We start from the raw sequence: 25,070 nt of genomic DNA, 5'->3' as shown, positions 1-25,070 counted from the left end.
CTGAAACCAATCCAAACTTCCTTTTATTTGGGATTTCTCTGAAAGTTTAAATGTGGTTAATAGTTCAGTTCAAACACCAACCACAGAAGATTGTGGACGTCCAGCCATTTATTATATTCAGAACAGGAATCAACAGATGTGTGAATACCATGGAAATCCAAGGCTCTGAATATAGTGCAGGAGAGCAGCTTATATAGTAGGAAAGACTTGAAGGGCTTGAATGGTCTAGTTCTGCACGTAATACTTATGTTCTTTTGTATAACAGGGAAGACTCTACTGGGAAAAATGTATCTACAACAGGATTGTCTGTACCATTGCTGACCTTGTTCATATCAGCATTGTCATAGAACCGGTTGTGCTTGTATCACCATTCATTGTCTCAGCGTTGTTTGCCTATCGTTATCAGAACAAATTGAATCATTGCTGACCACGTACGAAGTGTAGGGATTGTTTTTAATAGCTGGTGTCTATTGGAAGTTTCACAACATGTGTGTTTGTTGCTTGTTTGAATAAGATAGGTGACTGAGGACAATGTTGGTCATTGCCCTTTTAAGTCGCTGCCCAGGGCGTGTGTTGTAAGAGTGATGTCATCTGCTGGGCAGGTCTTGGTCTTTTCAGAACCTGTGTGTGTTTGTGTGGAGTGCAGAGTACATGTGATCTCCCAGTGCGGCGATTACAATGTAAAGGGGGTTCATTAAGTGCCTGTGAACTGGCAGTAAGAGTCTGCAAACAGCAGCACGCACAACACAGCATTTTCTCATACATCGAACAGAGACAGAGAGAGAGGAAAGAAAATCAACACTATCTCCTGAAGCGGGATCCTTGCATAGTGCAGAAAGTCCTGGGAATTAAAACTTGCTGATGTACCACACAGATCACAGAGCTGTGGGATTAAACGCTGATCAGCTGCTGGAACGCTTCTGAATCCGTGTGAAAGCTGAAAGCAGAAGCCTGCGTTGCAATTTTTTTTAAAGAAACTTTTAAGGTAAGGCGTTAAATAGGTTACTGTGAATCTGTTAAAGAGTGATGACGATGAGGTACTTATTAAAAAATAAATTTCCTCCTCCCCTTTCCTATCTATGTGATATTCTGCTGAATCCTTCTACAGTGAAATAGTTGAGTTTCTTTGTTTTATCTGAGGTGAGTGAGTAGTTTGCAGACTGGGGGAGGGGTGGATGGGGTGGGGGGAACAATTCATTGCTGCCACTTACTGGCAGCTGTTCTTTTCTTCCCCGCTGTGGGTCTCCTCCTGGGTCATCGGTGCGCTCCCATGCTCAAAGGGGAGCCGAAGTTCTCATTTTGGGGCGGGCGAGCGGGAGGGGATTTGACTCGACTCTTAAAGGTGAAGGGGTCTCCAACACCGGCCAGGGAGCTCTCGGTTCGGCGGGGGAAGGTTGTGAGTGGAATATGGGTGAAATCTACACGCAACTGTGAGGTGTTTCTCTCAGGAACAGCAGATTTCTCTGGAAACTCCTTCAAAGCAGTTTTGGAAGTGGTGCCTTCAGTTCTAACAGCCGTTCCTGTTGGAAATCTGCAGCAATTTTAATGTTAGGGGCAGTCTCCCGGGAAACGTTGGTGAATCACCTGCCAATATTTATGGACCTGGGACAATGGGAATTGGAACACCTGGTGAGATTGTAAGCAGGCTTTACGTGAGGTTGTAGATGCTTTAACAGTTGTTGTCAGCTCCAGAGCATGTTTGCCTTGTATTAGCCGGTATGGCCACACTTTGAACGGAGCATTCCCTTTTTAAATGTTCGCATCTATTGACTTGGCGGTGGAGAGAGAGTTCACTGTTGTCACTTTTTTTTATGCTATTGTAAGTTCAGAGTTCCGTCTGGAACATTCATAGCTTTGGATTTATTTTAAATGACATGAGGCCCATCTTGTTTTCAAAACAGCAGATTGGACATATTGGAAGAGATAGTTAGTCCATCTGTACCCTGTGCTACTTTCTCGCATACCCTTGCTACTTTTACTGCCAAAAACATCTCTCCTATTCCCTTTTGAATTTGCCAGCACTGACTCCCTGAACATCTGTTCTATTTATTCACCACCCTCACGCTGAAGTGGTTGGATCTAAGTTATCTATTTGTCTCTTCTGGATGGAAATAAAGATTTACATTTATGTGACACCTTTGGCATCCATTTTCAGGATTCTTATGTAGGGAGTGTGGCCAATTTACAAAGCAAATCCTATGACCAGCCATGTGATGTTACTAAAACATTATCTGGCTATCATTTCCCTGGTCCATATTTATCCTTCATTCAGTGGACATAATGCCCCCCTCTTTAAGATAGTGCATTGGGATCTGAGCTGTCAGATGGGTCTACAGTGTCTGCAGTTACTGGAATCTTTTGTGTTTGGCCCTTGAGTGGGACTTGAACCCACAATCTACAGATGGTGGGGAAAAGTCCCAGCTAGTTTGAAGTTTGTACTTCCTTTTCTGATTGTGCATGATTTGTTGTGGTGAGATTCCGATACTGAACCATTTCCCTCTGCTCTTTCCTCTTCCCTAAACATTATGGTCCCAGTTGTTTTGGGGTGGGGAAATTCTCCCTTCACCCTGGCCTTTTATGATTACTGGTATTGTTAATGCAATAGCAACCTCAAACTTCCCCTGACTCCTCACTCTATTCTCCTTGTATCCATTTGGAATATTTTTTAACACCCATGCCTCAAGGCTAATTGCATGCCTGAGTTTGGGAGTGTTTGGAATATCAAATTAGGAATTGTCATTCTCATGTCACTCATCTCCCAAGTAGTCTAGCTGAGATTGTAAACTGATTTTGTGGAGAAGTTGGATAGAGAAAATAATGAAGCCATGATGGGCTATACTTTTTACAACAAATCCCTTTTCCCCTTCCTCACCAGGTAACCTGGGTTTTCTTTCTGGGAAATGGTTCCTTGGGTGTCAGTTGTCCTGTGTTGCACCCTCAGTTTGTGCATTGTCCTTGACCATGAGAGCAGATGGGTTATTTGACCACACAGCAGTTAACACAGCCTATTATATACCATGCATAGCATCTAGGGAGCTACGTTGGGAAGTGGTGAGGTGACCACTGTATCGTTGGCTGTGGGATGCTGAGCTGTTTCTCTCTTTAAACTTGGTGCTCAGTGTTACACAGTAGCACCTAAATTGATTAAATTGCAGGAACTGAGTGTGTGAATGGCCCAGACTGTCAATTTTGCCTCAGACCCATAAGAGCCCACATCGCATTTCCTATTTTGAAGATCCTATCCTCTTTTTATTTTATAATAATATAAGACTTTTGTTGTCCTTAATTTTATTGTGGCAATAAAATTATCCACAATACTCAAAATGGTAGTCCAATAGATGAGGGTTGATAGTTGGGACTTGAATACACTGTTGTATCCAGGCTTTGTGGTATTCCAAGGATGAATGGCCATGTTTGATTGTCTGCTGCGAGAGCATTCTTTGACTTGTCATGGCGTAGTCTTGAAGAGCTCACGGCTGCCAGTAGTAGAAGTCATGAGCTCTTATTGCACCAAAGGTGAAACTCGATCATGACCATTTGAGACAGGGAAGTGAGGGTCGGCAAGGATTCCTGTCCTTCATTGCTACACACCATCCCTGGCCAAGCTGGGACCCAATGTACAGGTTGACATTGGGTATGGTTTCCTGTCAGCAATGTTGAATCTCCCATGGAGTGAGAAGGGCAACTTGAGTTTGTGGAATCGATGAGAGAGATGGGAGAAAACTAAAGGGCAAACCCAAACTGAAGCAGACTGCAAAACATTGAGTGCCTTTCTTTGTTTGTGTGTGGTAATGATTGCTCAGTCCTGCAAAGAGGTGATGCTGTGCTTGGGCTGAAACTGTGGGGCATTGATATCACCTGTGACTCAGTGGATCTTGACTGCCTGACCACTGAACAGTCAGAGCTCAAGAGTTGCTGTGATAGGAGAATGGATGTTAACCAAAACATAAACCTTGTGATTAACTTAACATTCCAGTATACATTTGAATACCAGGTGTTCAGTTACTATGTTTAGGGTATCATAATTAAACTCTCCCAATCTGTTAACTATATTCTCTAATTCCCCAAGGTTATGCTGTTGGAATTGTCAGCACTTGTATTTATTTTCAATGCATTGATTTTTAAAAAATTCTATACATTTTTGTATTGTAGTTTCAAGTTTAAATATTTGTGGAGTGACATTATTGTTCATGGTACAGTCAGGTGGGTGATGTAATCAGAGAATCACAGGCTTATCAGTAACTTGGTATAATTGCTAAAGTATCTTGCTTTTTTCAGGTTGGTTTTAATCATTTAAGATCTGGAGGATCTGTATTGTGCAGCTGTATCATCTGGTCCTACACTGAAGTGGTGGTGAACTTCCATAGTAATCAGTCCTGATTCCCTGTTATTAGTATTCTTGGCATGATGTTGAATTTTGCGGTTGATGCTTGGCTATATTAGCAAGTGCAATCTGTTGTCCTGCATGTCAATCATATGCCCTAGTAAGGAAATTATAAATGCAGTTTACCATGAATAAATAAATTACTGTTTATTTAAGATCCCAAATGGGAAATGTTGGTAGGAAAACTCCGGAAAGTTGACCGACCCACCCACCTCACTCTTTTCTTTTCCTTTCCTTTTAAACTGTTTGTAACATTGGGATGCTTTTATTTTGGCAAAATGAACAGCCAGATGCACAGGGAATAAATTCAAGCAATTAATATTAAATCTACCAGATGAACAGGGAATAAGGACAGGCAATTCATATTGAATCACTAAAGGGCATGACTAAAACCATAATGTGAGGATTGTATTTTGGTCAGTCACTGAAAGGCTATCAAGAATGCTAATAGACATTTGTGGATCTTACTCTTTGGAGCTTAAATCATTGACTCAGATGGACTGTTTTTGATTCCTCGATTATGTGCCCAAAAAGTGGCTGCAGTGTGAGAAAACAATTATGCCCCTGAACACTTCATCCAAAATCCATCTTATTTATCCTGTTTGGTGTCTGGAGCCAAGGATGAGGCAATAATGATGCAAATGAGTGTGAGGGAACTGTACACTTCTCTGGGTATATTTCAGAAGGGAACTACCCCTGTACAGAGTTGATACCAGAGAGAATCGGAAATAAAAGCAGCATACACTGGAATCACTCAGCAGGTCAGGCAGCATCTGCGAAGAGAGAAGCAGAGTTAATCATTTGGGTTGATGACCCTTTCAACTGAGGTCATTGATCTGAAATGTTAACTTTGCCTATCCATGGTTGCTGCCTGACCTATTGAGTATCTCTGGTATATTCTGATTTTATCTTTGATTTTCTACTATCTACAGTTTTGCTTTGTGATCGGAGCAAATGTCTTCAATTCAGAAGAGGGAGAAGTGCATGTTGTTTAATCTTCAGGTTGAGGCTGACGTCCTGCTCTTCAGTGTGTGGATTGAAGTGACACTGAAGCACCCAATGTTGTGGCCTGCTCTGTTGCCCATTTTAGTTTGAGGACTGTTGCAAACTTGTAGAGTTAGAGGGTATGTCTGATGTACGGTATACACATTCCTCTTGGAGATCACTGCAAGAGGGAGATTGGTCTCTGAGAGGTCAAACTGCTTGGTCATTAGTGGAAATGTGGCCTCACCAAAGTTGTTTGAAGCTGTAGATTCATCATCTTCTGTGTAGATGGAAAGATGCCCACCAAAACCTTGACGTTGTAAGTGCAAACTTTAATATTTATAAGTAGGACAAAATCACCCATAATGCTGGGAAACTTTCCCAACAGAAGAAATCCGGTTAAGGGGTCAGGCTTGAGAAAATGGTGGTCTGTCCTCTAATTGACCTGATCATCTTCCTAGCAATAATTAGCCTTTATTTCACCTGGGAGGATCAGGTAATTGCGCCCTGAGTTTTAAGTGGCACACTATATCATACCCACTTGTGCTTTAGCAGCAGCATAACATCTGCTTGATGTGGTGTAATGTTCCCAGGTATAATACAGCAAATCACTAACCTTACCATGGGAAGGCCTTAGCAGAGCTATTCTACTTTAAAACAATGGTTCAGGGTGAAAGTTCAGTTGCCCGTTTAGGTAGATGATATCTTTGTTAGTCACATGTACATCGTAACACACAGTGAAATACATTGTTTTGTGTGGAATGTTCTGGGGGCAGCCCACAAGTGTCGCCACACTTCCGGCGCCAACATAGTATGCCCACAACTTCCTAACCCATACGTCTTTGGAATGTGGGAGGAAACCGGAGCACCCGGAGGAAACCCACACAGACACTGGGAGAACGTACAAACTCCTTACAGACAGCGGCAGGAATTGAACCTGGGTCGCTGGCGCTGTAATAGTGTTATGCTAACCGATACACTACTGTGCCTGCCTTGGATCTGGAACAGAGATCACAGAACAAATCTGGACAATCCAAGATGGACCATCCTTTTTCAGCCAACTAATTCAACTGCAAGGATATGTGGTCTTTTTGTCTTTCTCTTGGATTCATTTGTACTTACTTATTATGAATAAATCAGGTATTTTATGCATTCGAAGATAATTTCATACTCTTGCAGTGATTAGTCTGTTTTTAGTCGTAGAAGGTTTTCTACTGGCTGAACCCATGCTTCCAGTAAACAGTGACGCTTTCTATGTGTCACTTGTTTTTGCTGCACAGATGGAGTGATTAAAACCCAAATTAGTGCCGGGTATTAGTCACTGGAGGGGTATTGCATATGCAGAGGGAATGTTTGGTGTCTGGAATTTCCATTTAATTCTGATGTACTTAGCCTGCCTCAGAATGGGAATGATGATTAATTGCAGTCACTCCAGTGCTGTGACCGCTCTGGAACTGTACAGAGTTCCTTTCAAAGTGACACAACCTGACCAAAAGATGCAAAGTTCTTCAATGAACAAGATGTGATGCACTTTAAACAAACAGCGAAAGGAAGGTGAAGATTACAGATGATGCATGCTCACTAGGAAACTTTCAAATGCTCCCAGCCCTTCTGGAATGAGCAGGATTTTCCCAGATTTGGAGACTGGGAGGTTCCTAATCCCTGTACCAGTGCTGCCTTCGGTTTCCTGGGAAAGAGATGAGTAATTTATGATTTGGTTTTTAGCTGACAGTGCTTCCAGCAATGAGTTGGGGCAAGGTGGGGCATGTCTTGGCTCTCAGCGAACAATCAATTGTGTGGTGAATAAAGTCTATCTACTCAGAAAACAGCTTCTGTCTAAAGGCCAGAGGAAAATACATTAAAAACTGGCAGCTCTTCCCAGTAAAGGCAACACAATTTCCACAGAAAAATGTAGAGTGGAGGTTTGTTCCAATTCTATTATGTACATAAAATTAATCTCAGTCATTTACAGTAATGCTGCCTACAGGCTTTGCCAACAAGGGAATTACCCAATCATCCTTGCTTAGCTTGGGAATGGCATTCTTGTTAAAGTTAATGCCACAGTGCACCCACAAGAACAGACACTTCTGTTGAATGCTGTTAATAAGGAACTGTTAGCTTGGTATCAAGAGACAGAAAACAGTAATGCTGTGTTCGCTCTAAACCTAATCACTTTGCACCTTTTCCCTGGAGCTTGTTGCTGGTTGCTGTGTACTGCCATTCCCTGTAGAGAGATGTGACTGGCTAGCGGAAGAGAATCTGAAGGTGGAGAATGCCTTGGGGGTTTAATGGGGAATACGGATGGGAGAAGGGTTGGAGGTGGGCAAGAAGGAAGGGGAGAACTTGGGAACTGAGTGGGAGGTGAGGGAGTGAAGCTAGTGTGGGGGCCAAGCATTGCTGAGAGATGGGTGAGTGGGAGGAGCACTGAGAGGTGCAATCTGGAAATGGGTAAGTGAGTCTTCAATGCTGATGGTGGGTTTCCAAGGATTCCAATTGGATGGAACGTGATGAAATGTACTTCAGTCAAGGGGCCACATATCCAATGTTGAAGTTGAGACCAAAACTTCACTTTGTAATTATGAGATAAGTAATTGATCAGGCATGACTTGATTGGATGTCCATGTGTTTTATTTGTTTGCAAAGTGTGGATGCCACAGGCAACAACAGCATTTATTATCCATCCATAATTAGCCCCGAATTGAGGAGACAGCTCAGAGTCAACCATGCATTTGTGGGTTTGGAGTAGCCAGACTGTTAAGGATGGCAGATTTCCTTCCCTGAGGGACATTAGTAAATCAGATGGGGTTTCACAGCAGTTCAGTCATTTCATGGTTACTGTTACTGAGAATGTCTTTTTTTAATTCTGTTTTTATTTAATTGCAAAACTTTAAAATCCTTATCTGCCTTGGTGGGATATGAACAATGGTCCAGTCCAGTGGCTGGTTATTCAGTAACACTGTGCTATGATCAAACCTTCAGGAATGTTGCCATTCAGCTTTGGCAAGCCTACGTGAGCCTTGTACTAGAATTTTGAATGTTGCATTTCAATGATCTCCCCCAAAGTGTCCATCTTAAAGCATCAAACCTACGTAGTGCATCACTGATTGGGATTGTGGTGCAAATAATGGCATGGTTCTGAACTTGTCTGTGCACATGGCTTTTCTGGCCAACTTACTGTAATGAAATGAATGTTTTCCATGACTGCTGGGTTGGATTTTCATTCGTAACAAGAGTAGTGTAGGCGGGGCATTGAGGTTGCTGTTCACTCGCTTGCTCTCCAATTATTTTTTGGATCCTGGGTGTTTCAGTTCCTCCCAACGATCAGATCCTCTATCCTAATGCACCATACATTTTGCTGGCGTTGCTGCAGAGAAAAATGCCTGCATTTGACAACTGGCAAGCATTTGCTGTTTGAAGTAAGTTTTCTAAAGATTGCAGAAGGTAAACTGTGTGAATAGAAAGCTACAAGTTCAACACTCACTATCTGTAGCAGATAGAATGCAATAAGCAGACATTACTGTGCTGTATAAACTTGATGACTTTGTTTAGTGTAGGAGTAATGTACGTGGGTGCTTGATGGTTGACAGGAACGCAATGGTCTGGGGCCTATTTCCATACTCTGACTCTCCTTGGACTCTGTCGTTACCTCTCGTTGTCTTGGTGAAGCAGCCAGCATAATCAAAGACCCCAGCCACTCGGGTCATTCTCTCTTCTCTCCTCTTCCATCAGGTAGAAGATACAGGAGCCTGAGGGCACGTACCACCAGACTTGAGGACAGCTTCTACCTCACTGTGATAAGACTATTGAATGGTTCCCTTATACAATGAGATGGACTATGACTTCACGATCTACCTTGTTGTGACCGTGAACCTTCATTGCACTGCACTTTCTCTGTAGCTGTGACACTTTACTCTGTACTGTTATTGTACTACAGCAATGCACTCTGTACTAACTCAATGTAACTGCACTGTGTAATGAATTGACCTGTACGATTGGTATGCAAGACAAGTTTTTCACTGTACCTTGGTACAGGTGACAATAATATACCAATACTCTAGAATTGTTTATATCACATGTAGATTTATCATAGTTTACCCGAAGAGATTAGGAAGTGCTTCAAGCCCATTAAGTAAGGCACTTCCACTCAAAATTGGGTTGCATCAGACTGTTGCCATGCACATGTGATGAGGTACTGGCCTTGTTGTTATCCCAGTGGTTAGATGTCACCAACTGATGCCATTTGCCAACAAATCTTAGTTTTTAGATTTAGAAGGTAACAGTACAGACATCTGCACCTTTTAAGGCAGCAATTGTGAGCAACAGTGCTTGGGGATGATCATTTGTTGGTTCAGTTTTTGCTCACTCACTGTGTTTTATTGAGTGTACATTGACATTAGAATAGGCATTCATTGTGAGATTTAATGATTACTGCTGACCCTAATACTCGGAGAGCAATAAAACAAAAATTCTGTAGACACCAGACACAATCCAATTTACAGGCCATCAGAGTGTTCAGGACATTGGGACATGTGGGATGTTCTGAGCTGTTACTCCACAGATGGCAGGATGAAGGTCCTGTTCCACATAATGAATTCCTGATGCAAGTTGCCCTTTTCAGAGGCTGGGAGCTGTGAGAGGCCTTGAGGACTATAGAGGAATGGGTTCTTGGGGGATCTCAGACCTCATACATGGTTCAAGTGCCACTGACCAGGTTCTTGGAGCTGGGACCCCTCTTTGCCATGAGTGTTTGAGGAGGAATAACTCCAGAATAAGGTGACCGTACGTTCTAATCTAAATCAGTGACATTGGAGGAAAGTTTGTGCTCGCCAGCAGATTTCTTGATGCTGACAGCATAAAAGAATCTCTGACTGTTGGCTGAATTTCTCTGAGTAGATCTCTTTCAGAATGTTCATGTTCTTGGTCATTTTGCTGAAGAACATAGGACAGGTGAGTGTGAAGTTGGTTTTGATGTTGAAAGTCTCTGACGGTTTTGGTCTTTCATCTGGATTTTTTGGATTTATCTGTAGGCTATTCAAAAACAAAAAATCCCCTCCTTCACTGGAGCATATCTGCCAGGAAAACAAAGGGTCATTTCAGCTTGTTATTTCTAAATCTATCTGTGATAATGAACAATTTTAGAGTTGTGAAGTCATTGAGTTTGGAAACAAGCCCTTCAGCCCATTGCATCCCTGTCAACCATCAGGCACCAATGTACATTACTCCTACACAAAACAAAGTCATTGAATTCATACAGCACAAGAATGTCTGCTTATTGCATTCTGTCTGCTACAGATTGTGATTTGTTGAAGTTGTAGCTTTTTATTCACAGTTTATCTTTTACAATCTTCAGAAAACGTCATCAAACAGCAAAGCTTGTCAGTTGTCTAATGCAAGCATTACTTTTCTGTAGTAAGTCCACCGTAAGACAAAGAAGAAAGATCAGTTATCATCCTGAAGAGCAAATATGAAATTGTCTATTTTAACTGGGGAAAAGAAATGCAGAAAAAAATCATTAAGTAGTGAGAGATTGCAGAGAGGTCAGGTGTTAGAGTGCATGATTCGCAAAAGGCTAGTGTACAGGTACAGAAAGCAATCAAGGAAAGTAACAGAACATTATCATTTATTATGAGGGAAGTTGAATGCCAAATTAGGGAAGTTGTGCTTCAGTTACTGAGCATTTGTGAAACTGTCTGGAATACTGTGTATAGTATCTGTCTCCTCTTCTGAGGAAGGACATTAATGCTTTGGAAGCAGGTTTACTAAACTATTAACTGGAATGGGCGTTTGTCTTATGAGGAAAGTTTGGACAAGCTAGGAATGTAGCTGCTGTATTTCAGAACATGAAATGTAGAAAAGTAAGAGCTGGAGGAGGCCATTCAGCCCTTCAAGTCTTCAATGCAATCATAGCTGATCCTTATTCTCAGTACCATATTTCTGCTCTCTCCCTATATCCTATGATGACTTGATTAAAACACAAAATCCTTGAGTGCATTGACAGAATGTATATGGAGATGTTTTAGATTTTCCCACAAGAGAAAACTGGAGTTCACTGTTTAACAATAAGATGTTGCTCACTTAAGATGGATGAGGTAAAAATCTGCCACTTTCGAGGGTCGTGGGTCTTTGGATCTCCTCAAGACCAGTGGGAGCAGAGTCTGAATATCTTTACAGTGGAAATTGCTTATTGATAAGCAAGAGGTTGAAAGGTTACCAGGAGAAGGAAGGAATAGGGATCAATGCAAATGTGTTCAGCCATTATCTTTGATGCAACAGGCTCAGGACCAAGTGACCTACTGCACACAGATATGCTCAATGGGACCCCAGTTTCTATATGTGATGTATTTTTAAATGTGATCTTCTTGAAAGTTTTCAATAAAAGGCAGGCCTTTTGACACTGAACGGCAAATGGGTAAGGTAATCTTCATGGTTACCTCGGCAGCATCCTGAGTTGGCCTTGAGTTAACAAAGGGATCAATAAAACCCCTAGAAAACTGCATAGTATGTCTTTTTTTTCTTTCTCCCATTCCACCCCTTTCTCCCCCAACCCCTTTGGGTAATGGTTTTTCCCTGTGCCTTGTTAAGGTGAGCAGGGGTATTGAGAGTCAACTAGACCTTGGATCATGTTTTCCTCCAAGCCAGGGTCACCAGACTGCCATCAGACATGACAATCCTGATGGAAACCCACCGTAACCTCAACTGCTGGTGGGAGGGTAAAACCTGGGCCTGTCCTAGTCTGTATTTGTCAGTAACACACTGGATCGACCAGCTGGAGCTTCCAAGCTAATGGTGGGTGGGGGGAAGAAATGAAGTTCCTCTTCTCTATTCCAATCACACAGCAAATTTCTTCATGAATAAAGCAGCAGGTAGACTGGAGATGGGCAGGGTCAGCACTGAGTGAGTGGGCACAGGAGCCACAGTTCCCACCGCACCCTCCAGAGTTCCTCTGAGTACCAATCCAGACTAGTAGTCAGTATGTTTGACCACCAAATCAGAGTTCTGACCTTGCAGTTCATGAGAATCCACACCCTGCCAGTAATCCCGCCATCTATCCAGCACCACCAAGAACAGGTGGTTGATGGTCAGTGCGTACTTGGTGGGCTGAAGGGGCTGTTTCCGTGCTGTTGCATTTCCAATGATTGTGTGAACCACCTGCCATTCAGAGTAATTGGCACTCGAGCACTGGTCTCTATTGGTCTGGTTCGCTGTCCTCGTTTCATTTTTTTCTGCTTGCCAACCTATCAACGTTCTAGCTGTGATGGAAGATGGGAAATGATTTGAGAATAATTTTTGTAAATGGAGAAGATCTTTGGGGATATTGTTAAACTGGGGATAAAGTACCTCAACAGAAACTGTCCCTGCAAATTGGAGAGCATAGTAACCTCCCCTCCAAAATAATTTGTACAAGAGACAAAAATCAATGTGTCATTTTTACATTTGTTTGCACAGAATCTTAAAATGATTCCACTCTTTGCAGTAATGCTTACTACATGAAACAAATCTGCCTCTGGCTGAATTTTTAATTCATCGAGGGATCAGCTTCACACTAATTATGTCCAGTGGGACTAGCAGATGTGGGGGTCTCCAGATCGCTCTTGTGAAAGAACAGTGGGCCCCTCGGTGCAGAACTTAAGCACAATGAAATAATGAAATCTCCCCAGGCGAAAGGAGGAGCTCCTTAGCTAGCGATGATTTCTTCATGAAAGAAATAATTTATTGCGCATCTGCACTGATTCATGCACCCTTGGTATTTCTGGACCAAGATAAGACGTACTGATTCATGAAGCCATGACTTCAGACTTAATGGACAAGGATAAACTGTACTGAATGAAGGAGATGACTATACAAAAAGGGTGATGGAATCTATACTTGGTTTCCTATTTTCTCCCCATTCCTTTTTTTTTGAAGACATCATCTCCTTGCCAAGATCATGAATGATACATCAGAGTAAGGCCAGTTGGCCCATTATTTGTGCTGCAGCTAATAACTGCTGCTTCAGCAGTCTGACCTCCAGTGCTGTCTGCCTAGAGTCAACACATTCTCTGTGACCTTGTGGGTTTTCCCCTGGATGCTTCAGTTTTCTCCCACATGTCAAAGACATGCAGGTTAGTAGGATAATTGGCCACTGTAAATTGCCGCCAGTGGAGGTGAGTGGCAGAATCTGGGAAGAGTTGATGGGAATGTGGGGAGAATGGGTTACAGGGGAAATTAGTTGGGAAATGGGATACCTCTGAATTGACATGAGCTCACTGGCCTCCAGTGTCGTATGGAAAATGCCACCTGCCCTTGAGGGGATCTCCCAGGGGTCCATCCTTCACATGGTTACAGTCGAGAGATGCTCAACTGCACGGCCAAACCCAGTCTGTGATGGCAGCTGCCTGAACTGCTTTTCATCTTCAAAAATCAAAGAACTACAGATACTGGAAGTCTGATATAAAAACAGAAAATGCTGGTAACACTCAGTCAGACAATGTCTGTGGAAAGAGTTAAAATTTTGGGTTGAAGATGAAGGGTCTTCAACCCAAAATGTAAATCCTTTTCACTTTCAGCATGGATTGTTTCAAGCATTTTAAAATAAAATATCTTTATTAGTCACGTGTACATCGAAACACACAGTGAAATGCATCTTTTGCCCAGAGTGTTCTGGGGGCAGCCTGCAAGTGTCACCACTCTTCCGGCACCAACGTAACATGCCCACAACTTCCTAACCAGTACGTCTCTGGCATGTGGGAGGAAACCAGAGCACCTGGAGGAAACCCATGCAGACATGGGAAGAATATACAAACTCCTTACAGACAGCGGGAGGAATTGAACCCAGGTCGCTGTCGCTGTAATAGCGTTACGCTAACCGCTACGCTACCATGCCTGCCCTTCCTGTTCTTATTTTGAGTTGTTATTTTCCTCTCACAGTGATTATCTCTAACTGTTCTGACATTGACTGTAAAATACCTATTTATAAGCAGTGACTATTTTAACTAGGAGTTAATCCCAGGACCATCTGGTCTGTGCAATTGTAGCACTGCTGCTATTTGTGAACTCGCCATCTCGGTGATCTCTGGACATTTTATTTCAAATGTCCACAGCCCGAGGTAACAAACACTGGGCAGTTTGCTCCCCCCACCATTGCTCCGGTCTGCCTGTGGAGTGTACAAGATGCACTGTAATAACTTGTCAAGACTCGTTTGATAGCATTTCCCCAAATCTGTGACCCTCCACACCTATGAGGATTGGGGTCAATTGAGAATGATCCTCCAAGCTGCATACTCTCTAGATATGGAAATGTATGGCAATTGCGGATGCTGGAATCTGGAGCAACAAACAACCTCTGGAGGAACTCGGGTGGTTGAGCAGCATCAGAGGGGGGGAGGAGGAGGAGGTGGTGAAGGGAATGTCGACGTTTCAGACTGATGCAGGGTTTTGGCCCGAATCGTCGACCATTCCTTTTCCCATCCACAGATGCTGCTCAACCCGCTGAGTTCCTCCAGCAGATTGTTTGTTGCTTGGAAACTAGTGGCCTTTCCTTTGTTACTGGGTCTAAATCCTGTAACTCTCCACTTAAGAGCACTGTGAAAGGGCCTTCAGCAAACGGGCTGCAGTGGTTGAAGGTGTGGCTCGCCACTCCCCTCAGAGGTGATTAAATGTTTGCCTTGTCAGCTGACCTCTGATCCCATGGATTTCTTTTCTTAAATTGCCCACATTTAGTGCTGAGAACTGAAGGGATTCGGTATTTCAGAAAAAAATAAGCACACTCAGCTCCTTCTCCAGAAAAATGGATCAAAGGGGCTTGATAAGGAAAAATAGAGACAACGCTCCCTCTTGTGGGGGAGGGGGGGGGAGGGAACTAGTAGCCATAATAAAAGTTAGTTAATAATGCATCTAATAGGAGGTCCAAGAGAAACCTCTTTACCAAAAGTGTGGTTAAAATGTGTAAGATAGCTCCGGGAGGAATAGTTGCATCAAATAGATGCAATTAAAAGGAAGCAGAGATAAGCACCTGAGAGAGAAAGGATTACTGGAAGGATGTACCGACAAAGGTTTGGAGGAGCAATATCATCAACATAGACCACTGGACCAAAAAGGACCATTTAATTCTGGTACAGCAAGCTTCACTTCCTGTCACAAGCTTTTTTTGTATGAAAAGCAATTGTGAAAATGCCTGTATGATGTCTGGGTGTTGCTGCCCTGGGAGCTGCAAGTGGAGCCAGAGCTGGGTGGTGGGCTAGCCTCTGATCAACCACCCTCTTTAAAGGTGACTGGCGTCACACTCGTGGCACACAGTGAACAAAAACTCTCTGGTCTCTTTAGTTAAGTTTGCCATACAGAAGATAATATCACAGTAGTATGGCTGAGATTAGATGAGATAAGATATCTTTATTAGTCGCATGTACATCAAAACACAGTGAAATGCATCTTTTGCGTAGAGTGTTCTGGGGGCAGCCCGCAAGTGTCGCCATGCTTCCGGCGCCAACATAGCATGCCCACAACTTCCTAATCTGTACATCTTTGGAATGTGGGGGGAAACCAGAGCACCCGGAGGAAACCACGCAGACATGGGGAGAACGCACAAACTCCTTACAGACAGTGGCTGGAATTGAACCCAGGTTGCTGGCACTGCAGGCTCCAATGTGGAGTTTATGGGTCGGTAAGGGAGCAGAGATTGTGAAACCTTGAGTACAGCTGTTAAACTTTTTACCTCCATGTAAAATGCTTCAGTAAGCTGTGCTGCTGGACTTTAACCCATCCCATAACTGCTTGCATTGCCAGGGGAGATCTGCTACCTTACTGTTTTTTTTCAATTGATTCTTCTTTCTTTGGGTGAAGGACCTGATGCATACTAGTATATGGTTTATGGATAGCTGCATTTCCTAGCAGAAACAATAGATTTACTGGTGAGTTGGGACATTTGCATGCCAGTAATTGAGATCCCTGACCAATCAGAGCTCGATATCCAAAAGCTCAACTACTTTCCGACACTGCTTGCTGGATAGTGAATAGAGAAGGGTAGACGCGCCAATCAAGTGACATCTCGAAGTACTTTGCAGCACATATGAGACCTTTTGTGAACTCTACTTGCTAACTCAATGTTAGAAAATCCAGCGGGCAATCTTGTGCAGTGAGAGACAGACTCATTTATCACCTCTCGTATCCCTCCCTGTCCTCGCTCTCCCACCTGAGACCAGTTCGCTGTGTCCATACCAGACTTTTCTATCGGTGAATTGTTTCCTGGATTGTTTAACTGAGTGATTTAAAATTCCTGGAAGGGATTGAGCAATGAAAGGGAGACAAGAAATTCTGCAGATGCTGGAATCTGGAGCAATGCACACAAAATGCTGGAGGAACTCAGCAGGTCAGGCAGCATCTACGGAGGGAAATAAGCAGTCAACGTTTCGGGATGAGACCCTTCATCAGGCTTGACCCAAAGCATCGACTGTTTATCTCCCTCCTTTGATGCTGCCTGACCTGCAGAGTTCCTCCAGTGTTTTGTGAGCAATGAAAGGGTTAAGGTTGGTCTGGGAGAGTCTGTGAAAAGCTCACATTGTTGGAAGGTGTTAGATGCAGGAAACCTTTTCTGTGATAAGCCCTGCCAACAATGCCTTCTCAAAGAATGAGCACGAATCCTTTTGTTAGGAACAGGTGCAGTCTGGTTGTCAGTTTGAGCATTTTATACTGTGCAAGAGTTTTGGAAGTGCACTTAACTACAGAATGGTGATGGGGCAGGGGGTGGGGTTGGTGGGTGGTGGCTGCTACGGGTGAACCATTGGTAGGGGGTTGGGGTGGTCTGACAAGTGAGAACCCGTGGTTGTCCATCTGGTGTGGTGGCAGAGGTCGAGGGCATGGGTCTATTGGGGGTGGAGACAAAACAACCAGGCTGCATAATTATTTGGAGCACATTTCAAGAGCTTTGGAAGCTTCGAGATGTTAAGAACAGAATTGAGTGTTGGGGTGGGTGCATGGAGGGACAGAACTGGGGTGAGGTGGGGGGGTGTCCAGGTATTTGTGTGAGAGAGTACGAACTGCAGGCTTCAGTGCTGATCCGATCCAGATGCTAGTAATTGTTGCACTGCTGTCACTTGGAAAAGGACCTACGTATTCCTGTATTTTGTTTCTCGTCTGCCAACTCTCGATGCATTAATCCCAATCCCACGTGCTTTAATTTTGCACACTGCTTCAGTGGGACCTTGTCAAAAACCTTCAAAGTCCAAATACATCTACTGTTAATTTGGCAAGCGTGATTAGTCCAGTTCACTTTCATTCTTATTTCACAACGGTGTTACTAATCTGGTGTCGGTTAACGTCACTCACGATTACAGTTGTGCTCTTATTGCCCACTGTTTTACTGCTTCCTGCCCCTTGGTATTTTTTAATGTAGAATTGCCCAGCATAGAGGGTGCCATTCAGTCCGAAGGCTCTTGCAAGGACTGTCCAGTTGGTCTCACTTCTTCCATTCTTTCCCAACATTTTTGCACTTCTTTGAAGAGAGAGATCAGGACGTTCTCTTCAAAAAGATTCAGTTGAAATGGTAAAACTTGTAGGGTGAGTTTGTGCAGTAGGCTGGGTCAGTGAAGTTGTCTATGTGCATGATTGGATAGGACCGATGTGTGTTTTGCTTGTCGCTTTTACTCTGTGTGCATACACACTCACTGAAGCATGTAAGAGGGTTTGACAGGATGGATGCTGCTTTAATTCCACTCACTCCAAATCAAAGGTGTATCTATGGGAACCTGCACGGATTCAAGCTCTACCCGTCTTGTTGGCTCCTCCTGCACTTCTTTTCCAGTACACCAATGACTGTATTAGTGCTGCTCCATGCTCTCATACACAACTCAACTGTTTCATCATCTTTGCTGCCAACTTGCATCTGGTCCACCTCCAACTCTTTCTTCCCCTTTTAAATCCTCTTTCTCCATTTCTTGGGATAAATTAGCAAGCGATATTCATTGTAAATCCACAGTTACCTTGACTTCATCTCCTCTTACCTTGCTGTTTTTCTCAGTTTCTCTGTCCTAATCCCATCTACTTTGACAACACTTATCTTCCACTCCAGTGCTTTCAGTGTGTCTTCCTTTCCCTGGACAATTGTTCACCTTCCACCATTGTTGGCAGGGCTGTCAACTATGTTCCATTTTTCACACTTTTGCTCTCCACGCAGAACAAGGATAGGGTTCCTTTTGTTCTCCTCTTTCACCCCACCAGCCTCCTCGTTCGATCGATCATCCTCTGTAATTTCCAATACCTTCAATGCTTTGCCAGCACCTTCATCTCCCAGCATTCCCAAGGGACTGTTCTCTCCCAGTTGCCCTGGTTCGCTCTTACAACCTCCAAAGCCAACTTCTCTTCTTAAAGACACCCTCCCACGCAACCACTAGAGACTCTGCGCTTGCCATTGTACTTCCTCCTCCTCGCTGTCCTGGGACCTAAACATTTTGTCCAGTAAATCAGCAATTTACTTTCTCCAACTCGGAGTATTGCATTCTTTGTATACAGTGTCCATGAAACTAAATGCAAATTGCAAGCTCCTTCTGTTCAGTCTGCAATCCCCAGAGCTTTCACTTGCTTGACACTTCAGTTTTCCCCTCTCTAACCTTTCTTTGGCCTTCTGCACTATTCCAGCAAGGCTCAGTGTAAACTCAAGGAATAGCTCCTCTTCGGTATGTTAGTCTTCTGGATAAAACATGGAGTTCATGAGTTTCAAAAGGTCTGCTGTTTCAGTCTTTACTTCTGCCATCTCCTGGTAATTTCAGACTTCATCTGTCTGCTTCCATCCCTTCCAGACGTGCTCGTGTTGTTCATTCACCTTTACCTGCCTCCCTCAGCCAGTGTCTAGTCTCTCTTAGCTTCCACTCCATCACAGACCTTCCTTTATGTTCTACCTGCCCTTCCCATCCTTTCTCTGCCTCTCAAAACTAACTTATTTCTGACTTTTCCCAACTTTGAAAGATTATTGAATAAAAAAAATAGGAATATGTGTTAACTTGGTTTCTGTCTCCATAACTGCTGCCTCATTTGTTGAGCATTTTCATTTACCTTTCTGTTTTCAGCATCTCTGGTGCTTTTTGCTTACAGATGCTGAGATGTTTCTCCCGGTGAATCTAGAACTGTATCACAGTCTCTGGATAAGGTCAATCATTGAAATGAAGAATTTCTTCTGTGCAAGTTGTAAGTTGTTAAATACGATGAGTCATAGTACAGGAAGGAGATAGAGAGCTTAGTGACGTGGCGTCATGACAACAACCTTTCCCTCAATGTCAGCAAAACAAAAGAGCTGGTCATTGACTTCAGGAAAGGGGGCGGTGTACATGCACCTGTCTACACCAACAGTGCTGAGATCGAGAGGGTTGAGAGCTTCAAGTTCCTAGGAGTAAACATCACCAATAGCCTGTCCTGGTCCAACCATGATAATTGCCACTGCCAAGAAAGCTCACCAGTGCCTCAACTTCCTCAGGAGGCTTAAGAAATTTGGCATGTCCCCTTTAACACTCACCAACTCACCATAGAAAGCACCCTGTCTGGATGTATCATGGCTTGGTATGGCAACTGTTCTGCCCGGGACCGCAAGAAATTGCAGAGACTTGTGGACACATCACGGAAAAATGCTTCCGCTCCATGGACTCTATCTATACCTCTCGCTGCCTTGATGAAGCAGCCAGCATGATCAAAGACCCCACCCACCCAGGTCATTCTCTCTTCTCCCCTCTACCATCAGGCAGAAGATACAGGAGCCTGAGGGCACATACCACCAGGCTCAAGAACAGCTTATATCCCACTGTTATAAGACTATTGAACGGATCCCTTGTATGATGAAATGGACTCTTGACCTCAAAATATACCTTGTTATGACCTTGCACCTTTATTGTCTACCTGCAATGTACTTCCTCTGTAGCTGTGATACTTTACTCTGTTCTGTTATTGTTTTTACCCTGTACTACCTCAGTGCACAGTGTAATGAATTGATCTGTACGAATGGTATGCAAGACAAGTTTTTCACTGTACCTTGGTACAAGTGACAGTAATAAACCAATATCAATACTGTACTCCAGAGAATTATGAATGCTGAGTCATTAAATATATTCAAAACTGTACAGGGTATTTGTATGATAGAGGGATTGGGCAGGAAGGTTGAGGCCAATGATTTTCAATGGCAGAGCAGGCTTGAGGGCCTATCCCAGTTCCTCGTGTTCTTAATAGTTGTTTGCAATCCTTCCCCATATCCTGACCCACTGCAGGTACCGCTGGGTTACTGTATGTGGGACATCTATCCTCCCATGCTAGCGTCCATGCCTTTTTGTTGCTGTGTCATTCCAAATATATTTAAAAAGTTGCAACAGAAACGTTTATCTCTCAGTTATTTCTAAGTAGCTTGCTGGCAAACCCCGGTCACAAGTGCAGAATGTGAAATATGTGAGTTCTGAACCTCTTTGTGACATTGGATCTGCTTTGATAACTAGCAGGCATGTGCAATTTCTAATGGGGTCACAGTTCAGATATTTATGTCATTGAATGTGACAAAGGAAGACTTCTCAATTTTCTTCCTCAATCTACAGACTGTCTCTCTTGTCTTTCTGCTTTTGTCTTCTATTTTATTCTCTCTCTCTCTCCCTCTCCCTCTCCCTCTCCTTCCCCCTCCCTCTCCCTCTCCCTCTCCTTCCCCCTCCCTCATTTACTCCCCAGCTGCTTCTCTCTCTCTCACTCTCATTTACTCCCCAGCTGCTTCTCTCTCTCTCACTCTCATTTACTCCCCAGCTGCTTCTCTCTCTCTCACTCTCATTTACTCCCCAGCTGCTTCTCTCTCTCACTCTCATTTACTCCCCAGCTGCTTCTCTCTCTCTCACTCTCATTTACTCCCCAGCTGCTTCTCTCTCTCTCACTCTCATTTACTCCCCAGCTGCTTCTCTCTCTCTCTCTCTCTCTCTCTCACATTTACTCCCCAGCTGCTTCTCTCTCTCTCTCTCTCTCTCTCTCTCACATTTACTCCCCAGCTGCTTCTCTCTCTCTCTCTCTCACACTTACTCCCCAGCTGCTTCTCTCTCTCTCTCTCTCACACTTACTCCCCAGCTGCTTCTCTCTCTCTCTCACACTTACTCCCCAGCTGCTTCTCTCTCTCTCTCTCACACTTACTCCCAGCTGCTTCTCTCTCTCTCTCTCACACTTACTCCCAGCTGCTTCTCTCTCTCTCTCTCTCACACTTACTCCCCAGCTGCTTCTCTCTCTCTCTCTCACACTTACTCCCCAGCTGCTTCTCTCTCTCTCTCTCTCTCACACTTACTCCCCAGCTGCTTCTCTCTCTCTCTCTCTCTCACACTTACTCCCCAGCTGCTTCTCTCTCTCTCTCACACTTACTCCCCAGCTGCTTCTCTCTCTCTCTCTCTCTCACACTTACTCCCCAGCTGCTTCTCTCTCTCTCTCTCTCTCTCACACTTACTCCCCAGCTGCTTCTCTCTCTCTCTCTCTCTCTCTCACACTTACTCCCCAGCTGCTTCTCTCTCTTTCTCTCTCTCTCTCTCTCTCACACTTACTCCCCAGCTGCTTCTCTCTCTTTCTCTCTTTCTCTCTCTCTCACACATTTACTCCCCAGCTGCTTCTCTCTCTTTCTCTCTTACACATTTACTCCCCTACACATTTACTCCCCAGCTGCTTCTCTCTGCTGGTTGAAGGAAATGTTGAATGTGAATCCACATGAAGAATGGGTTGATGCATTCCGAAGCAATGTGGTGCCTGGTAGTTCTGGTACTGTCTGGGAAATTTTCTGGCACAGTCTTCACTGTTGTTTTGTAAGCAGAGGGAAGTGAGAAAAAAGCTTGCTTTTATTTGTTGTGGCAAGAAGCACAGTCCTGCCCACAGTGAGATGAATGGCTAGCTAAACTCGTGGTATTTGTTCTGGAAGCAGTAAAATCTGTTGCACTTCATACAATGCTGGAGAATTTTTAACCATCAGTGCAGGTGGAGAGGATCAGAGTCCAGTTTCTCATTCAAAGGCATGCTCGCCCACCAATGTACTGGAGTGTCATTTTAGGATTGTGTTCATGTCCTGATATGTGGGCCTCATGACTGTAACCTTTTGGATCCAAGAGGTGAAAAGCTCAGCTGGTAGCAGTGTGATTACATGTTAGTGTGAAGTTCCCAGAGAAAAGGCTGAAGCTTTTCATCCCAAGTGTCTGTTATTGGGAACTTGGGTCTAGAAAACCTTCAGCGTTATGGTCAAAATCTGGTGCTGTGCAGACAAAAATAACATTCATACAGTGAGTTAACAGCTGTCATTGATTGCTTATGCATCCTTCTTGCCCAGTTGATATCACCCAAATTTTATTACTGGCCAGATTTTCAGCTGCAGTAGTGAGGGGGTAGGGACAGGATATTAGTGGGGACAGGCTGCACAAATCCTGAGGCAAGTTTTCTGAGAGTGAGGGTGACCCTACCTTCCCCTGTGAGGGCAGTGCAGGAGCTCGTCTGGAGCAATAAACAATCTGCTGGAAGAACTCGGCAGGTTGGGCAGCGTCTGTGCAGGAACTGTTGATGCAGGGGGACAAAGTCCTTATGCAGGGTTTTGACCCGAAATGTCGACAGCTCCTGTCCCCTCTATAGATGCTGCACGACCCACTGAGTTCCTTCAGCAGGTTGCAAACTCTGGCATCTGGAGCAACAAGCAGTCTCTTGTGTCTCCAAAGGAGCTTGTGTCTGTTTGGTACTTGAGGGCTAATTGTGACTAGTTCTGCTGGCAGAGTGGGGAACCTTCTACAGGTGAATGCAGCTCCATTCTGGCTGTGTTGCAGGGCATCTGACAGTGCGGGCATTCATTGGGGGTACTCATGTCCTCTGTGGCGACTTCTTACAATGTGACCGCTGCACAGGTTCCTCTGCACCCAGAAGGATTCTGCCACTCTCCCACAGTTGCAGCATTTCTTGCCAACTCTCCCCAGTAGCTGGGAAAAGGCTGCTTTTATTGGGGTATGTCCTTTTGAGGACTACTTCCATATCTCTGAGGACAGGTGTGATCAACATGGGAAATTTGACTCCTAACTCCTGCTATTCCTGAAGCAGAGCTGTGTGACACATGAGTCACACTTGCGATGTTTTGGAACTGACGTTAATGAATGTTGTAGTTTATTTTAGAGGGCCTTCTGAGATTGTGTTAGTAAATTGTTTATGCTGGAAAAATGGTGCAGGCAAATTCCTAGGTCTTAGTTTATTCAGCTTGAAAGAGTATCTTACTATAGAATAAGTACCAGAAGGACAAGTCCTGAGTATTTTCATGTTCAAGCAAGATGCAGAATAATGTAGTTTTTATTTAATGCTGTTCACATAGGTGCTTTCTACCTGCAGTGATGTTCCAGTCGCGAGTGGAGACAAAGCCTCATCTCTGAAGAGGTTGTTAGATATTGCCTTTGCGCAGCTGGTGGTTTTGTTATATGTTGTGTTCGGTGGAGCTTTTTCTCCTGTTAAGGTGACCCTGAATTAATTCTTACACCTTGCTTGCTTTGCAAAGTTTGGTCTCTGTCTGGCTTGTGGGTAAAGTTGGTTGTGGCTCTTGAATCAAATGGGGTTGTTTGAGGAGTGGAAAAGTGTCTGAAATTGGATCAAGGGTGTCCCCATGACTCATCAGGAAAATCACTGGCCAACGTGGAACAGAATCTGAATCAGATTTATTACCACTGACGTATGTCATGAAATTTGTTATTTTGTGGCAGCAGTACAGTGTAAGACAAAAATTACTATCAGTTACAAAAGTAAATAGTGCAAAAGAGGAATAACAAGGTGGTGTTAATGGACCATTTAGAAATCTGATGGCAGAGGGGAAGAAGCTGTTCCTGAATCTTTGAGTGTGGGTCGTCAGGCTCCTGCACCACCTCCCCGATGGTAGTAACATGAAGAGGGCATGTCCTGGATGGTGAGGGTCCTTAACGATGAATGCCGCCACCTTGAGGTATGATGAATGCCACCGCCTTGATGCACCGCCTCTTGAAGAGGTCCTCGATGGCGGGGAGGGTTCTGCCCGTGATGGAGCTGGCTGAGTCTACAACCCTCTGCACACAGACCTCTGCACATGCTGCTGATCTCATCCCAGCTATTGGTAACTCAAGTGTGGTCGATTTCAGTGTCCCTTGGCTAGGTGTGAGTATATTTTTCGAGATCTGCATCTGATTTTCAGTAATAACTCTATCCTGGTGGTCTCCCAGATCCTACAGAGATGTGAGCAATGGCCTCTGATCTGCACTAAGAAGTCACTGATGCCTCTGGAATTCTATTCTGATAGAAGTCAACGCTGTTAAATAGCCAAGTGAGAAACAAAGGAAGAAAAGAGCCCACCTGTGTTAATTCCTCAAACACATTCACATAAGGAAACCTCTTGGGCAAATCAATTTAGTCGCAGCTTCACAGTCACCTCGGGCAAGGATGTCAGTGGCAGTGAAAGCAGAGCAGTTTATATTGGTTGGGATCACTAATTAATTGAAAATCTTTTAGTTGGTCGGAGACTGATGATGTGTGTTGTCTCTAGTATGAGTTATTGACCAATACCATTGGAAGGGAGATGGAAAGGGTGTGCAGGTCATGATAGGGTGTTAACCAGGAAAGACTCCTGCTGCTCTTCATGTTATGGATGTGGAATTTCTAGCAAACCTTGAGGTAGCAATACAAACGTCAAGATAATACTCTGTTCCCTGGGGAACAACTTCCCCATTTCTGACAAGTTTATTGCAAGGATTTAGCC

The 25,070-nt window shown here is 43.9% G+C and overlaps 1 protein-coding gene across 3 annotated transcripts in view; it reads left to right on the top strand.

The window, feature by feature from the left end:
• Positions 1–659: 659 nt before the first annotated feature.
• The window catches only part of plxnb1b (plexin b1b), a 224,158-nt gene continuing 199,747 nt past the window's right edge, over positions 660–25,070 (top strand). For all 3 annotated transcript variants that reach the window (XM_052017265.1, XM_052017263.1, XM_052017266.1), the window contains exon 1: positions 660–985. The gene's annotated coding sequence lies outside the window, so the exon portion shown is untranslated. The remainder of the gene's footprint in view (positions 986–25,070) is intronic.

This window comes from Pristis pectinata, chromosome 6 (assembly GCF_009764475.1).
Source record: "Pristis pectinata isolate sPriPec2 chromosome 6, sPriPec2.1.pri, whole genome shotgun sequence".
NCBI classification, from domain to species: Eukaryota; Metazoa; Chordata; class Chondrichthyes; order Rhinopristiformes; family Pristidae; genus Pristis; species Pristis pectinata.
The sequence above is the reverse complement of the archived record's forward strand: the minus strand, read 5'-3'. Positions and strand labels throughout refer to the sequence as shown.